The sequence below is a fragment of the Mus musculus genome, chromosome 10 (genome assembly GCF_000001635.26).
Source record: "Mus musculus strain C57BL/6J chromosome 10, GRCm38.p6 C57BL/6J".
In the NCBI taxonomy this organism is placed as follows: Eukaryota; Metazoa; Chordata; class Mammalia; order Rodentia; family Muridae; genus Mus; species Mus musculus.
Window position 1 is genome coordinate 30,179,209 of NC_000076.6, and position 15,141 is coordinate 30,194,349.

Below are 15,141 nucleotides of genomic sequence, written 5' to 3' on the forward strand. Positions count from 1 at the left end.
AGATCACTATACCCAGCAAAACTCTCAATCACAATAGATGGAGAAAGAAACACATTCGACTATGAAACCAAATTTAAGCATTATCTATCTATCATTCCATCTCTACAGAAGATATTAAAGGGAAAACTTCAACCTGAAGAGAGTAAACATATGCAAACAAACACAATGATAAATAAGTTAATCTCAATTGTAGAGAGCTGGTCTCCTAGGATTCCTGGCACACCTAAGGTCACAGGTGAGACCACTACTATTGCTCCAAAACTTGGCTAAAGAGGGACCTTCCAGGAGCCCACATGGCACAGGAACGGTGGAGCCACCAGAGACAGGATCCTTCCTGTTTCCATCTGTGCCCAGGGGCTAGCTAACCCTGTGCCACAGCTCTTCATATCCGAATCCTGCCCAGAGAGAGCTGATCTCCCAGGAGTGTTATCATACCTAAGATCACAGGCTCTCAAGCTCACAGCAGGGACAAACTCCTGTCAGAGACAGCAGGACCAACTAATAGGAGAAATAAGCTTCTCAAGTCAGTCAGTCAGTGCAAGGTGGTAGTGCCGATGAAATCAATCCCTGACCTTGGTCACTGTGAAAAAATTAAGGCGGCTTGTGGAAATTTTGGGATTCCATGTGAACTTAGAATAACATCCTCAAATAAAGGACCAGCTAAAACTTTGAGTATTAAAGCAGAATATGAAGGGGATCGCATACGTACTATATTTGTCACAGTGGCAGGCATAAGCAATGGTATAGGCTAAGTGATGTCTCGTAATACTGCATATCTGGTTATCAGCTGCCCTCCAGTCACACTAAACTGGCAAGCTGAAGATATGTGGTCATCTCTTAAACTGCCCAGTGGTCTTGGCTGTTCAACTATACTTTCTCCAGAAGGATCAGCTCAGTTTGCTGCTCAGACATTTGGGTTAAACAACCAATTGGTGTGGGTCAAACTTCAAGTGAGCATATTAAACACATGGATATCCATAAAGCAGGCAGATAAGAAAATCAGAGAATGCAATTTGTAAAAAAGGAATTTAATTTTTAGGAGAAAAGCTACATACTCCTAGTTTGGATTTAAAGAAAAAAAAATCAAGCAAAATGATTTCACATAGGAGAAAACAATTCAGTTTACTAGTAAACAAATGGTCATCAATGTTTAAATTTGGCACACTGTCAGTGGATATTATTAATATTTTCTAGCTCTACATAATGACATGTCCCTGTAACCTTAGCATTACAGAGCCTGAGACAGCAAAACCATGACATTCTCAATACCCTGACTAATACCCTGAACTGTGTATTGCAACTTTGTACTTGCAGGGGAGGAAATCTTTATAGTTAGTAAAATAGACAAGGCAATGTTAAATTACATATCATCCTCTGTATAGTCATGGTTGGGTAAATGTGTAATTTTGGAACTGGAGCAATTTGTCTGCAGTTCAAGAACCAGCATGGCTCTCTTACAGACGACTTGAATTTGGTTCCCAGCATCTATATAGATTGCCTCACAATAAATACCCTTAAACTAAGGGGATCTGACCACATGACTTCCTTACGCAACTGATTTCAAATAGTATTGCATTACCCCACTCAACACACACGATTTAAAAAATAAATAAATAAACTTTTTGTTTGTTTGTTTTTCAAAGACAGGGTTTCTCTGTATAGTCCTGGCTGTCTTAGAACTCACTCTGTAGACCAGGCTGTCCTTGAACTCAGAGATCCGCCTGCCTCTGCCTCCCAAGTGCTGGGATTAAAGGCGTGTGCCAGAGAGAAAAGGAGAAGAAGAAGAAGAAGAGGCAGAGGAAGAGGAAGAGGAAGAAGAAGAAGAAGAAGAAGAAGAAGAAGAAGAAGAAGAAGAAGAAGAAGAAGAAGAAGAAGAAGAAGAAGAAGAAGAAAGAGGAGGAGAAGAAAGAGGAGGAGGAGAAGAAAGAGGAGGAGAAGAAAGAGGAGGAGGAGGAGGAGGAGGAGGAGGAGGAGGAGGAGGAGGAGGAGGAGGAGGAGGAGGAGAAGGAGAAGACACAAGCAATCTATAGAACCCCAAATAGATTGGACCACAAAAGAAATTTCTCCTGTCACATAATAGTCAAAACACCAGCTGGGGAAGAGCTTACCTCCAGGGGGTTCTCTGACCCTGGGACTCAGGGGAGATCGCCATTTTCTTTCCTGTGATTCTCTAAGGTGGGAACATTCAGGAATGCACAGGCCTCAGAAAAGGTAAAGCACATGGGAAAGGACAGAGTTCTATGGGCCTGAATCTGCACCCAGGAGGTCAGGCTGTTCCATAACCCTCTGTGCACCTTCCCTGCCAGGGGAGAGCATGCTTGCAGGAAGTGTCTGACCCAGGGAATCCTGTGAGATCTCCATTTTCTCTCAGGTGACTCTATGGAGCGTGAACGCCCAGGAGTACACAGGCCAAGGAGATGGCAGAGCAGCTGGGAAAGGGTCCTGTGGGCCTGAATCTGTGCCCAGGAGGTGGGGCTGTACTGGAGACCTCTGTGCACTGGTCTTGCCAGGAGAGAGCTGGTCTCTCAGGAGTGCTGACAGAGGCTTACAGACTCACAGGAGGAACAAGCTCCAGCCAGTGACAGCAAGAATATCTAACACCAGAGATTACCAGATGGTGAAAGGGAAACTCAAGCATTTTACCAACAGAAACCAAGACTACTTGGCATCATCAGAACTCAGTACTCCAAGCACAGTGAGTTCTGGATACCCCAACACACTGGAAAAGCATGATTCAGATTTAAAATCATATCTCATGATGCTGGTAGAGGATTTTAAGGACATAAATAATTCCCAAAAAGAAATACGGGAGAACACAGCTAAACAGATAGAAGTCCTTAAATAGGAAACACAAAAATCCTTAAAGAATTACAGTAAAACACAACCAAACAGCTGAAGGAATTGAACAAAACCATCCAGGATCAAAAACTGGAAATAGAAACAATAAAGAAACCACAAAGGGAGACAACTCTGGAGATAGAAATCATAGGAAAGAAATCAGGAGCCATAGGTGCAAACATCAGCAACAGAATACAAGAGATAGAAGAAAGAATCTCAGGTGCAGAAGACTCCTTAGAAAGCATTGAAAAAACAATCAAAGAAAATGCCAAAAGGTCCTAACCCAAAACAACCAGAAAATATAGGACACAATGAGAAGACTAAACTTAAGGATAATAGGTATAGATGAGAAAGAAAATTTCCAACTTAAAGGGCCAGTAAATATCTTCAATAAAATTATAGAAGAAAATTTCCCCAACCTAAAGAGATGCCCATGAACATACAAGAAGGCTACAGAACTCCAAATATTTTGGACCAGAAAAGAAATTCCTCCCATCACATAATGATAAAAACACCAAATGCACCAAAAAAAGAAAGAATATTAAAAGCTGTAAGGGAAAAAGGTCAAGGAACATATAAAGGCAGACCTATCAGAATTATACCATACTTCTCATAAGAGAATATGAAATCCAGAAGATCCTGGACAGATGTAATGCAGAGCCTAAGAGAACACAAATGTCAGCCCAGTTTCATATACCCAACAAAACTCTCAATTACTATAGATGTAGAAACCAAAGTATTCCCTGACAAAACCAAAATTATATAACATCTTTCAACAAGCCATGCCCTTCAAAGGATAATAAAGGGAAAACTCCAACACAAGGAGGCAAACTACACCCTGGAAAAAGCAAGAAAGTAATCAACAAACATAAAAGAAGATACCCACATGTACAGAATCCCAACTCTAACAACAAAAAGAACAGAAGGCAACAATTACTTTTCCTTAATATCTCTTAATATCAATGAACTCAATTCCCCAATAAAAGACATAGACTAACAGACTGGTTATGTAAACAGGACCCAACATTTTGCTGCATACAGGAAACCAACCTCAGTGTCAAAGACAGACACTACCTCACAGTAAAATGCTGGAAAACAATTTTCCAAGCAAATGGTCCCAAGAAACAAGCTGCAGTAGTCATTATAATATCAAATAAAATAGGCTTTGAACCTAAAGTAATAAAAAAAGACAAGGAGGGACACTGCATACACATCAAAGGTAAAATCTACCAAGATGAACTCTTAATTCTGAACATCTATGCTCCAAATGCAAGGGCACCCACATTCATTAAAGAAACTTTAGTAAAGTTAAAAGCACACAGTGCACCACACACAATAGTAGTAGGAGACTTCAACACCCCACTCTCATCAATGGACAGGTCCTGGAAAGAGAAGCTAAACAGAGACACAGCGAAACTAACAGAAGTTATGAAATAAAGAGATTTAACAGATATCTATAGGACATTTTATCCTAAAACAAAAGGATATACTTTCTTTTCAGAACGTCATGGTACCTTCTCCAAAATTGGCTATATAATCAGACACAAAACAGACCTCAACAGATACAAAAATACTGAAATAATCCCATGCGTCCTATCAGATCACCAGAGACTAAAGCTGGTCTTCATTAACAACATAAATAATAGAAAGCCCATGGACAGGTGCAAGCTCAACAACACTCTTCTTAATGATAACTTGGTCAAGGAAGAAATAAAGAAAGAAATTAAAGACAGTTTAGAGTTTAATGAAAATTAAGCCAGAACATTCCCAAACTTATGGGACACAATGAAATCAGTCCTAAGAGGAAAACTCACAGCTCTAAGTGTCTCCAAAAGGAAACTGGAGAGAGCATACACTAACAGCTTGACAGCACAACCAGAAGCTCTAGAACAAAAGGAAGCAAAATTACAAAAGAGGAGTAGAAGGCAGGAAATAATCCAACTCAGAGCTGAAGTCAACCAAGTGGAAATAAAAATAACTATACAAAGAAATAAACCAGGAGCTGGTTCTTCAAGAAAAATCAACAAAATAGATAAATCCTTAGCCAGACTAACTAGAGGGCACAGGGACAGTATCCTAATTAACAAAATCAGAAAGGAAAACAGAGACATAACAACAGAACCTGAGGAAATCAAAAAAATCATCAGATCCAACTACAAAAGTCTATACTGAACAAAACTGGAAAACCTGGATGAAATGGACAATTTTCTAGATAGATACTAGGTGACAAAGTTAAAGCAGAATCAGATTAATGATCTAAACAGTCCCATATCCCCTAAAAAATTAAAAAAGGTCATTAATAGGCTCCCAACAAAAAAAAAAAAAAAAAAAAAAAAAGCCCAGGACCAGATGGGTTTAGTGAAAAGTTCTATCAGACCTTCACAGAAGACCTAATTGCAATACTCCTCAAACCATCCCACAACATAGAAAGAACAGGTACTCTACTCAATTCGTTCTATGAAGCCACAATTACTCTGATAGCTAAACCACACAAAGACCCAACAAAGATAGAGAACTTCAGACCAAGTTTGCTTATGAATATCAATGCAAAAATATTCAATAAAATCCTCGCAAACTGAATCCAAGAACACATCAAAACGATTATCCATCATGATCAAGTAGGCGTCATCCCAGCGATGCAGGGATGGTTCAACATATGGAATTCACTCAATGTAATCCACTATATAAACAAACTCAAAGACAAAACCTACATGATCATCTCATGAGATGCTGAGAAAGCATTTGACAAAATCCAACATCCCTTCATGATAAAAGTCTTGCAAAGAACAGGAATTGCCCTCCTTGGCATATAGCCAGAAGATGCTCCAACGTGTAATAAGGATACATGATCCACTACGTTCATAGCAGCCTTATTTATAATAGACAGAAGCTGGAAAGAACCCCGATGGTCCTCAACAGAGGAATAGTTATAAAAAATGTGGTGCTGAGCTATAGTGGTGCACAAGTTTAAAAACAGCACTTGGGAGGCAGAGGCAATATACCATATAAATAAACCACATGATCATCTCAGAAGATGCAGAAAAAGCCTTTGACAAAAACCCAGCATCCTTCATGATAAAAGCCCTGGAGAGACTAGGGATTGAAGTGACATATGTTTGTTTTTTGTTTTTTGTTTGTTGTTTTTTATTACGTATTTTCCTCAATTACATTTCCAATGCTATCCCAAAAGTCCCCCATACCCTCCCCCCCAATTCCCTACCCACTCATTCCCATTTTTTTGGCCCTGGCGTTCCCCTGTACTGGGGCATATAAAGTTTGTGTGTCCAATGGGCCTCTCTTTCCAGTGATGGCCGACTAGGCCATCTTTTGATACATATGTAGCTAGAGTCAAGAGCTCCAGGGTACTGGTTAGTTCATAATGTTGTTCCACCTATATGGTTGCAGATCCCTTTAGCTCCTTGGATACTTTCTCTAGCTCCTCCATTGGGGGCCCTGTGATCCATCCAATAGCTGACTGTGAGCATCCACTTCTGTGTTTGCTAGGCCCCGGCTTAGTCTCACAAGAGACAGCTATATCTGGGTCCTTTCAGCAAAATCTTGCTAGTGTATGCAATGGTGTCAGCATTTGGAAGCTGATTATGGGGTGGATCCCTAGATAAGGCAGACTCTAGATGGTCCATCCTTTTGGAAGTGACATATGTTAATTTAATACAGGTAATTTAGAGCAATCCCACAGCCATCACCAATCAAAACAGAGAGAAACTCAAAGCATTACCACTAAAATCAAGGACCAGACAAGGATGTCCTCTGTCTCCATACTTAGTCAATAAAGAACATGAAGTCTTAGCTAGAGCAATAAGACAACTGAAAGATACTAAGAAATGAGAAAAGAAGAAGTCAGAGTATTATTTGCAGATTATAAGTTTGCATACCTAAATGTCCCTTAAAATGTCTCCAGGAATATTCTATGGCTGATAAAGACCTTTAGCAAATTAGTAGAATACAAAATTAATACACGGGCTGGTGAGATGGCTCAGTGGGTAAGAGCACCCGGCTGCTCTTCCAAAGGTCCGGAGTTCAAATCCCAGCAACCACATGGTGGCTCACAACCATCCATAACGAGATCTGACGCCCTCTTCTGGTGCGTCTGAAGACAGCTACAGTGTACTTACATATAATAAGTAAATAAATCTTTAAAAAAAATTAATACACAAAAGTCAGTAGCCCTCCTATATACAAATGACAAATGGATTGAGAGAGAAATCAGGGAAGCAAAACTTTTACAATATCTTGAAAATAAATAAACTATTTTGGAGTAACTCTAGCCAAACAAGGGAAAGATTTCCATAATAAAAACTATAAAACACTGAAAAGTGTTTCTGAATTATTGGAATGTTAGAAGGTGGGAAGGCCTCCAAGGCTCTTGGATCAGTAGCATTAAAGTGCTAAGCAGCAGTATGTCACCAACAAACCGTAAACTCAGTGGTGTTCTGGGAGGGTTACTTTGTCTCAGAATGCTTTGTCTCCATTTTTAAAGCATTGTCTGTTGTTTTGTTTTGACTTTGTTTTGTTTTTTGTTTTTTGCCTTAAAAGTCTTTTGCTTCTATACTCAGCTCCTGTTTTTGTGTTTTTATGGGATGTACACTATGTGATAGTGTACATGTCGCTGTGACTGTATGTGTTTGTTGTGCTTTTTCTTTGGGTCCAGTTTTCTGTTTGTTTTGCCCTATATTTTGGGTGTTATTGCTGTTTATTTTCTAATGAGAGAAAAAAAAGAAAGGTTGTGGATTTGGGTGGGCCTGGAGAACCTGAGAGGAGTTGAGTGAGAGGAAACTATGATGATGGCATATTGTTTGAAAAATATCCATTTTCAATAAAAGTTATCATTAATTAAAAATGAAAAAGTAAGCAAAAATAATTAAGTAAATGAAAATTTTCAAAAATACTCAGTTCAACAAACATAAAACTTTCAATTCCACGGTATAAGAATCATGTTTGTGGAGGCCACCATTATAATCGGTTGCATATCTCAAGCACAACCGGATCTCAATTTTAACTTATTAATGAATGAAATATTTTTGTTGTGTCTCATAAATTGATGACCTAGAAGTGAGACAGCATACTCCCATTCATCGCATCAGACATCCTGAGATAAAACCCATATGACAGCAGTATTTAGCATCATCTTCCTAAGTCTTTTCCATAACTTCACAGATAACTCAGCCTGAGTTAATATGACCATTGTCTATGATCAATATTATGAATAGTGGCTAAGCCACTGTCATCACTAAAGCTGTAGTCCATCTTTATAAGTAATGAGGTCCCAGACTGAATCATTATCTTTCAGTTTACTTTGCAAAATGTTAATCTGGAAAAAGGTTTCTGTACATCTAGAAAGAATTATTTAACCTCTGAGTAGGCTTTGGCCCCTCGTCTGCCTCTTCTCCCTGGGTTTTAATGACCTTTCCGTCTCTGTCCCAAATTAAAGTTGTGCCCTAAGCATTTCCTCTGCCAGTGAGTCTTGTCAGTCTTTGAGATTTTGGAGGTAGACACTGAGCCAATGAGCTTAATGTGGATAGTGGATATTTTGTAAATGAAGAAACAGAATTCATTTCACCAACTGCCAGACTCTGATTGGAATATTTGATTTCATACATTAAAGTAAAACACTTTGGGAAAATGCCTTTTATTTATGTTAAAGACTATAGTTTTCATACAATTACCCTTTAATTCTTTTGATTTTTCTTTCTCCAGAGTAACCTCACTTATCCAGACTTCTAGCCCAGGGCATAACACAAGCATGTCAGTATATTTAATGAGAGTACTGGGATTTTACCAATTGCGCATAAATAAGATATTTGTACAAGTGGAAGTGATTTGCAATGAATTTGACTTCTCAAGTTATGCTAAGCTTAACACTGATAAATATTAGTAAAATGCTGGCTTGGATTCAGACCACATTGGTTAAAGCAAGCCAGGGTAGCTTTCAGAGGAGGCAGGGTGTTGCTAGTAGCATAAGCCGGGCATGTTACATTCATCTGCAAGAGCAGTCTAACAGGAGTAGAACAAAGAGCTTTTCCCAGCTTTCCCAAACATATAATATAGGCTTCCTTCTCAACTTCAAGTATAATTTTTTAATATTCATTTAATAAGCTTTTGTCCTATCCTATAAAGAAACATCTAATGAAAAGAGAAACATGGTAGAATGCATAAGACTCAAGGGTTACTGTGGTTGGAACAGAAATGTCCCCCAGAGGTTCACATGTTTGCTAATCTGGTCTCCAGCTGATGGCGTTGTTTGGGAAGGCTATGGAACTTTTAGGAGGTTGAGACTTGCTGGCGGGATAGGCTTTGAGGTATACAGCCCACTGCCACTGCCACTTCCTGTCCTTGTGCTTCTGGACTGTTGATGCAACATGATGACAGGTTTTCTCATGATCTTGCTGTCATCACTTATGATCTATTCTCTGGGATGAAGCCAAAGCAATCTCTTTCTCCCTCAAGTTGCTTTTCTCTGGGTAGTTTACCACAGCAACAAAATCAAACTTCAGACAGCATGTTAAGGCACTCACCACCAAGCCTTGTAATCTGAGTTCAATTCATAGAATACACATGATAGAAAGAGAGAACCTACTTCTGCAAGTTTCTTAACCTTCACAAAGACACTGTACAAGAATGGAGAGAGAGAGAGAGAGAGAGAGAGAGAGAGAGAGAGAGAGAGAGGGAGAGAGAGAGAGGGGAGAGAGAGAAATAGAATTAAAAAGGAACAGAAAGAAAAAGGTGAATTCTGCAATTTAAAGTAATATATCCATAATTTTAACTTGATCTTAAATTTTTTCACTAATGAAACAATGGCTTCCTAAGATTCTAGAAAAATCCACTGTTAGTTTTGTACACTTAAAACTCCTTAGAAACACAAGCTTCCTGTCATCTGCATCATAGAGGAAAATGTAGTTTTATCTCTTTATTGACTGCTGTTATCAGTTAATACAAACTTCCTATAACCAGCTCACTTTTAAACATTGACCTTAAAGTATTTGTCGATCTCAATAAATTAACATTAAAAAGATTTGTAACTTGCATAATTAACCTAGAAACTGAAGTATTAATTATCTCAAAAAAAGGTTTGATTGAGCCATACATATAAAACATAGCAATATATTTTCTCTAAGTTAAGTTCTTTACAATGTATTTATATTCACAATGAGTGAAGCTAACTTTCTCTACTTCCGTATTCAGACTGAGTACATGTGACATTTAGCCACAGGGAATATGAGGGGGATTTCCTTTTTCTCTAAAGACCAAATATTTCCAAATCGTCCCATCAACACGTCTCACACGTGCACTCTGAATCTCATGTGCAAACATGGCTCTTACTTTTCTTTTTTGAACTTAGAATCATGCCTTCCAACTAAGTTAATGAACATTTTCTGTTCTAGGTACTTAGTATTCACTGTGCCATACACCACAGCAAGAATTAGTTCCGAAAAAAAAAAAAAAGAGAGAGAGAGAAAAAAAATGTCTATTCCTCACATTATTATCTGATTCAAAGATAGAGAAGTTAGGAAAAATGCATTGTTTCTGTCTACAATGACTGTAATAAAGTTCATACAAAAAAAAATCTCTGGGGACATTTTGACTTTAATTACCTTTGGCATTGTTAAATACAAAACTACAAAAATTAAGTTGATATGACATGGTATTATTTATAACGCATTAAAAACTACCTGGAATTTACACATCTATAAAACACTCTCATGGTTGGTCATGTTCTTCAGAACAAAAATTCTAAATAAATATAATAATTATTTCTATGCATGGAGTCATTAGAAGCCAAGAGATGAATTTTGAATTACCAAGAAGTGGCAAATAACCAGAAATAGCATGAGCTACTATTCATGCATATGAACCATTACCTTTATTCTACCAAATCAAACACAAAAACTACAGTATTTTGGAGGAAAAGTTATGCTCTTGTTTTCTTTAAGCCAAAGATGAGATAATTTGTAACACTCGGCCCCTGAGGGTGCTGGGTAGAGCCAAGATGTAGCTAATTTGGAGTTTAAGAGATGGGAGAGCATCCCCTGGTAACTACATAGCACCGTCCCCACACTTTGAAAGAGTTCTTAAGCAAGTGTTTTCCTTGCCACCATATGTAGTTGGGAAATAAGTTTTGAGGATCATGTGTCTATGTGCTCCTCAGTGTCAGATATTCACACAGTTTCCTCTAGTTGTTGTGCAAAGCAGGTTACTGTGAAGGTTCTCCAAGGTTCTGCTTGGCTTGTAGCTGTTATTTCTCTTTGACAGAGGAACTGGAAACCATTCAGCCTTTGAAACAGGTTTGTAATATTTTGATGGCATTCTCAAAGGGACTGGTCTGCTAGCAAGGGTCTGATGTATGCAAAACAAATCAAAAGATGCCTTTCTGCTACATTTCCTGAGAATATATATGTGAGAACGCCCCCAAACAGTCTTAGTATGGTACAAGTGACTCACACAGGCTACATACCACCTTCCAGTATGAGTTCAACAGTATGGGGAAAACTGTTTCTCAGTCTTCCACATTCTCTCCATACCCAGGTTATAAAGGAAAGGAGTTTACTTAAGAGTTTGTAGCAGATGTACAGCTTGGTCTTCATGTGGGTCCCCTAACAACTGTGGCAGGGTCTGTCTCTGACTCTGTTGCCTGCCATTGGATCCTCCTACATTGGCTGCCTGCTTGGGCCTCACTTGGAGAAATGCTTAGCCCTGCTGGGACTAGATGTTCCAGGGTTGGGTGGTACCCAAGGGTTTTCCCCTTCTCTGAGAAGAAGGGGAGGGGAGGAAGTACTTACAGGGGCAGGACTGGGAGGAGAGGGGAGGGGAGGAAGGGGAGGGAGGAAGTACTTACAGGGGCAGGACTGGGAGGAGAGGGGAGGGGAGGAAGGGGAGGGAGGAAGTACTTACAGAGGCAGGACTGGGAGGAGAGGGGAGGGGAGGAAGGGGAGGGAGGAAGTACTTACAGGGGCAGGACTGGGAGGAGAGGGGAGGGGAGGAAGGGGAGGGAGGAAGTACTTACAGGGGCAGGACTGGGAGGAGAGGGGAGGGGAGGAAGGGGAGGGAGGAAGTACTTACAGGGGCAGCACTGGGAGGAGAGGAAGGGTTTCAAGTGGAATGTAAAGTGAATAAAAATAAATTATTCAAAAAAAAAAAGACTCACATCAAGAAAACTAGGTAGCTAGTGATATGCTTTGCCTGCTAGTAAATCTGGAAAAGTCTATAACAGTCCTACATACCACTAAAGAAAGTACAATGCATTCTTTTATAGTATAGAGTTCCACTGATTGCTTACGTAATGCACACCGAATTACTTTAGCTACGAAACAGAACATGGCATGTACCTAAAAATGTGTGAGGAATGAACTGAACACAGGATAAATTCCTCTCATATGACTTTGTCCAAGTGAACCAGCAGCCCCACAGCTCATCATACACAAAGAGAGTTTGAGGAAGCCCTCAGCAGAACCTGGCACTCCGTGCTCCTCTTTTATTTCGCCAGCCAGTGACACATCATTCAACATGTGGAGCACTTTTGTGGGCCCAAGTTATATGATCATGGGAAAGTATTATGTGGCATTTGGTTTGTCCCAAGAGAAAACTCAAACACTCTAATGACACAGCTGAAAACAGGACCTGAGTAACAAACAGACTTTGAGGGATTCTGGCAAGTATAGCAGGAAAGTATAAGCAGTAAAGAACTTTCAAAATTAAAATCCTTATGCTTCACTAGATTTCTTCACAAAGAGTCATCTACAAGGCAAGAAATCAAAACAGGTTTAAAAAGGAATGGACAACATTATTTGCTTATAATGTAATTGGACTTAATATTGTAATTTGGATTCTCAAAAGAAGTGATGGTAAAGATTTACCTTGTTAAATTTCCCTGTGAAGTTTTATTCTACACTGTATGTTACCATCCTAATGTTATTCATTTGTTCACAAAAGACATGCAAACTCATTGTCAGGTTTCACCTCAATGCTGACAAGGGTGTATGAACTCAGTTTCCACAAGTCTATGTTCTCCCAAGTTTGATTATGCAGTAAGAAGAGCAAAGTTTGTTGCTCTAGTAACAACAGCATCAGTGCATCGGTCCGGATTTCAAGACCTCAGTTATAGTACCAGGTACATCTTGTAGTAAATCACCATCCTCAAACTAACTCTAGAGTGCACTTCTAGCATGCCTTTCTAATTGTTTCTTAAGAAACCAAGGAGTGGGTGCAGGACAAATAACTATGTTACTAAAATTGTTAGAACAGCATTGTAAAAGAAAAGGTTGTTGTAGAGAAAAATACCATGTAAGACACTCCATTTTGGTGCTGACGATACACAGAGCTAAATTCTATGTCACATTTTCGTCTCAGTACCAATAACAGAGTGTCTAAAAGACTCTCAAAAAGTTGCAAATCAGACATTAGTTTTGCCTAGCCTGCATAGAGTCTTAAATTTGAGTTCTTTTTGGATTGAAGAGATGAGGTTGATGGGATGTATGCTTGAGTGGATAAGTTCAAATGTGTTTCCATCTTTTACTGCCTGGGACTGGATTCCTCAAGACATGGCTCCTCTATTGGAAAGGCAGTGGAGTAAGATTTGAAACCAACAGGATATGATCATTGGGAAAACACAGAGTATTGCGAACACTGTGCTGAGAAAGAGATCGTAATTGAGGCAGGATAGGCTGTGTCAGTAAAAACTGCCTAGATATATCAAGAGAAACCCCAGATTTCAAGTTTTCAAAAAACTTTCAAACAGAGTGCTGATGTTAAAGTAAAACAGTCTTAGGTAGGATAAATAAAAGGTGATTTGGAAAGAGATGCTACTATTTAAGTAAAACTGATTATGGCTATATTACTGCTGTACTGTCCAGCCTTTTAAATGAAGCCAGAAATTTAATTTCTATGTGTAATTTAATTTTTAAATAGTACAGTCTAATTCACTTTTTTTCCCCCCTTGCAGGCCAAGTATAGTATCTGCCCTGCCTGCTTACAGCCTCTGCTTGGTTCTTCCTTACCAGCACAGCTGAAGAAATCCCTCCCATCTGAGATTTCCTATGGTAATGTATTAGCTACCATGGCCTCAAGGTATAAATCTCAAATTCTTTCCAATGGACACTATACTCAATAAAAAGATATTGGTGACTGTGACTCTCTCAGAATAAGCACACCAAGACTTAATAGAACTAGCCATTTTTCCTTTTATTGCACAATTTTATATTAACTAGAAATGTTTTTAAGTTAAATTAAGCATACAGGCCAAAGCAACTCCAACTTTACAGGAGATATATCTTTGACACAATTTTCCTTCCAGCACTTTATCTTATTATATACAACTTCAAGAAGAGTGCTTCCAGAACTGAAAACCCTTTCTAATACAAATATTTTTTAAAGGAAAATTAAATTCCCAGAGAGCTGGGAATATTGTTCATCAGCAACATAGTTCCCTAGCATCCATGAGGACCTGGATTCAAGCCTTAGAAACAATAAAACTACAAGATCACAGGAGAAAATCAGAAGTGAAGAGGCCAGAGGCAGGGAGAAATAAATGCTGGAGATGGCTGTTTAGTAAGATAGTGCCTTCCCTTTAGGACCCTTACACAAATAATACATACAAAATAAAGACATTCTTTGGCTCAGAATTCCATCAAGATTAATAAACTCTTTGTGTTAGCTTCTCAAAAACCTACTATTCTCAGATTTCAGAAAGGCCATGCATATATACATACACAGATGCACTCAAAGACACACACACACACACACACACATCTGTACATTGCTACTGTCCATGTGCAATCGAAGGAATTAATGATTCCTCTTTAATGCCTTCCATTCAAAGTCAAGTTCTTGTTTCAGAATTAAAAACCTGCACATTTTTGAGGATTCAGTGAGAGGCTCTTGCCTTAGAAAAATATTTATTCCATTCAGAAAAATAATAAAAAAATTATAAAACAAGCTGGGAGATAACACAGGTACTGAAAGCCTTCAGGATGAACGAGGGGTCTTTTTGCCAAACCTTAACTAGCAGTAGATAAGTAAAACTCAGAAACCATGAAAATATCCCATCTATATAGTCCTGCTAACAGAACCATGCACAGAAGACTGTTAGAACCACTTTATGAGAACAAAAGCAAATAAAAATTTCTGTAAGAATATCTGCACAGCCATTGTCTATTAAACCCATACACACACCACTCTTGGTATTGTTCTGTCTTCAAAGCTCATGTTTCAAAATGCCATATTTAAGTTAACCACTTTACCTGTAACAACATCCCCTCACCTTGAAATAGTCTATAATTGACTACAGTGTGC

At 38.8% G+C, this 15,141-nt stretch overlaps 1 pseudogene; it reads left to right on the plus strand.

Moving 5' to 3' along the window:
• Gm2829 (predicted gene 2829) lies at positions 515–1,216 on the plus strand (annotated as a pseudogene).
• Positions 1,217–15,141: the final 13,925 nt, after the last annotated feature.